Genomic DNA, 3,957 nt, shown 5'->3' with positions numbered 1-3,957 from the left:
GAGGTAAACAAGGTGGCATTAGAGCAGCACCCCAAAGAGAACAAAGGATTCCAAGAAGTGAAGACTACATAAAGGCATGGAAGTAAGAGCTACAATAATATATTTGGGGAACATCAAATGGGTCAATTTTCCTGAAAGGTGAGTATGTGAGGGGAAATTATGTGAAACAAGTCCCCAAAGATAGGGCAGGTTGAGGGGATGGGGGAGAGGAGAATGGGTCAGAGCCAAGATGGAAGACTAAAAGGAGGGACTTTCTTGAGCTCTCCCTCAAACCCCTCAAAATACCTGTAAAGAATGACTCTAAACCAATTCTAAAGCAGCAGAGCACACAAAGTGACATACTGAAAAAAATTTCCATTCCAAGACAACCTGGAAGGTCGACAGAAAAGATCTGTTGCTCCAGGCTGGGAGAGGAGTGCAGTCTAGCATAGACTGTGCTGGCACAGACCAGGTTCCCAGAAAACCTGGAGAAGGGCTCAGGGCACTGCATCACTGACAGCTGTGATGGTTTCCAGACTTCTCAACCCATAAACACCAAAGACAACTTAGAATTTTAATAGGAAAGGTCTGTGGGACCTGAATGAGAGAGGACCAAGGTCCTGGGGTGGTGGAGGTCATAGCAGCAGCAGCTGCTTCCATAGCTCTTGGCCCACAGACAGTAGAAGAATCAAGCATCAGATCAGAGAGGAATTGCAGGGATATATTTGCTGGCTCTGAGACAGGATTCTCTTGCTTTGCCCATGCTTGGATCTAGGTAGCAGTCTTGGGTGGTGGTTCTAGTCTAGAAGGAATGTTTCTGTGGTGGAGCTTGTGGCAGCAGCAGTGGAGAGGAAATCTTCATCACATTTCTAAGGCAGAAAAGAGTTCTTGGCCAGGAGAGGAGTAAACACCTTTCCTTTGATCATACCACTTTGGAAGAATTGAAAATTTATAGATAGTTAGAAATACCTCTGAAAACAACTGTACAAAACCCCTGAATCTTTGTGTACTCACCACCTACATTGGAAGCAGAGTCCTACCTTAACAAAGGGCTCAAAAGTCAAGTAATTGACTGGGGAAATAAGCAAAGAGTGGGAAAAAAATCAGACCATGGAATCCTATTTTGGTGACAAGAAAGAGCAAAACATAACACCAGAAGACAACAAAGTTAAAGCTCCCATGTCCAAAGACTCCAAGAAAAATATTAATTGGTTGCAGGCCATGGAAGAGCTTAAAAAGGATTTTGAAAATCAAATAAGAGAAGTAGAGGAAAAATTGGGAAGAGAAATGAAAGTGACACAAGAAAATAATTTAAAAATGAGTCAACAACTTGCTAAAGTATACCCCAAAAAATTCTGAAGAAATAACACCTTAAAAATATACCACCCAAATGACAAAAGAAGTCCAAAGAGCCAATGAGAAGACTACCTTAGAAATCAGATTGGCCAAACAGAAAAGGAAGTCCAAAAGCTCACTGAAGAAAATAATTCCTTAAAAATTAGAATGTATCAAATGGAAGCTAATGACTTTATGAGAACTCAGGAAAATATAAAACAAAAGCTAAAGAATGAAAAAATAGAATACAACATGAAATACTTCACTGGAAAAACTACTGATCTGGAAAATATATCTAGGTAAGATAATTTAACAGTTACTGTACTACCTGAAAGCCTACAAACATCATCTTTCAAGGAATTATCAAGAAAAATTGCCCTGATGTTCTAGAAACAGAGGGTTAAATAAAAATTGAAAGAATCCACTGATCACCTCCTGAAAGAGATCCCCAAAGGAAAACTTCTAGGAATATCGGAGCCAAATTCCAGAGTTTCCAGGTCAAGGAGAAAGCCAGAAAGAAATAATTCAAGTATTGTGGAAACATAATCAGGATAACACAAGATTTAGTAGCTTCTACATTAAGGGATCAGAGGACTTGGACTATGATATTCCAGAGGTCAAAGGAGATAGGATTAAAACACAACAAACCAGCAAAACTGAGTATAATCCTTCAGAAAAAAATGAATATTCAGTGATATAGAGGACTTTCAAGCATTTTGATGAAAAGACAAGAGCTGAGTAGAAAATCTGACTTACAAATATAAAGAATCAAGAGAAGCATAAAAAAGTAAATGGGAAAAAGACATCCTAAGGGACTATTAAAGTTGAGCTGTTTACATTCCTACTTGCAATGATGATATTTGTAACTCATAAGACCGTTCTCAGTATTAGAATAGTTGGAGGGAATGTGTATATATATATGCATATTTATATACACATAGAGGGAATGTATGTATATAGACAGAGGGGACAGGGTGAGTTGAATATTAAGGGATGATATCTAAAAATAAAATTAAGGGGTGAGAAAATCTACTGGAAGAAGGAGAAAGGGGGAGGTAGAATGCAGTAAATCATCTCATCACAGAAAAGAGGTAAGAAAGAACTTTTACAATGGAAAGCAAGAAGTGGGAGGTGAGAGTGAATGAGGGAACCACACTCTAATGGGATTTGGCTTAAGGAGGGAATAACATACACACTCAATTGGGTATGGAAATCTATCTTGCTCTACAGGAAAGGAGGGGGAAAGGAGATAAGATGGGGTGGGGAATGAGAGGGGGCCAATGATAGAAAGGAGGGCAGATTGGAGATGGGGGTACTCAGAAGCAAACATTTTTGAGAAGGGATAGATCAAAAGAGAGAACAGAATAAATGGAGGGTGGAACAGGATGGAGGGAAATATAGTTAGTCTTTCAGAACATGATTGTTATGGAAGTGTTTTACATAACTACACAGATATAACCTCTATCAAGCTGTTTGCCTTCTCAATGAGGATGGGAGGGGAGAGAAGGAGGGAGAGAATGTGGAACTCAAAGTTTTTAAAATGAATGTTAAAAAAAAAGTTTTGCATGCAACTGGGAAATAAGAGGCACAGGCAATGGGGTATAGAAATCTATCCTGCCCTACAGGAAAACAGAAGGGAAGGGTATAAGAGAAGGGATAGGGATAGAAGGGAGAACAGACTGAAGGAAGGGGTAATCAGAATGCATATCATCTTGGTGTGGGGGGAGGGGAGAGATGGGGAAAAATTTGGAATTCAAAATCTTGTGGAAGCGAATGTTGAAAACTGAAAGAAAATAAACAGATAAATAATAAAGAAATGCTGAACAGGACGTTTTCAGAAAAACCTGGACAGACTTATACTAACTGATACAAAATGTAGTAAGCAGAACTGGGAGAACATTGCACATACTAACAACAATATTGTATTATGATCGACTGTGAATAACTTAGCTATTCTCAGCAATTTAATGATCCAAGACAATTCCAAAGGACTCATGATGAAAAATGTTATAACCTCCAGAGAAAAAAACTGTCTAAATGCAAATTGAAACATGATTTTTTTGGGTCTGTTTTTCTTGTTTTTTTTTTTAGTTGTGTTTTCTTTCACAATATGGTTAATATGCAAATGTTTTATATAATATATATTAAATTGCTTGCCTTCTTAATTCAGGGGGAGGGCATTGAGAGAGGGAAATAATTTGGAAATCAAAATTTTAAGAAACAGTTCTTAAAACTGTTTTTACATGTAATTGGAAAAGAATAAAATATAATTTTTAATTAAAAAAAGATAGGGCAGTTTGGGACCAGATCATAAGAAGCTTTACGTGCCATACAGAGATGCTTGTATTTTATCCTGGATAACGGGGTATCACAGATGTTTCTTAATAAAGAGAGTAAGATGGCAGCTATGTGGAAGATGGACAAGAGAAGGGAGAAGCTAGAAGTAGAGGGTCCCAATGGGAAGTCATTGCAGTTGTCTGAATAAAGGATGAGATGGGACTCAACTGTGGTTGAGTGGCTGTAGATATGAAGAAACGAAGCTAAAACAAGAGATGTAGAAATATATTCAAGGGAAGTTAGTGATAAATGATTAAATATGGAGGTGAAATACAGGGAAGAACAAAGGATGTGTCTGATTTTTTT

Source organism: Petaurus breviceps, unplaced genomic scaffold, assembly GCF_028583685.1.
Source record: "Petaurus breviceps papuanus isolate PSGF00001 unplaced genomic scaffold, PetGlider_PUasm1.0 151, whole genome shotgun sequence".
Classification (NCBI taxonomy): Eukaryota; Metazoa; Chordata; class Mammalia; order Diprotodontia; family Petauridae; genus Petaurus; species Petaurus breviceps.
This window is presented reverse-complemented; position numbering follows the sequence as displayed.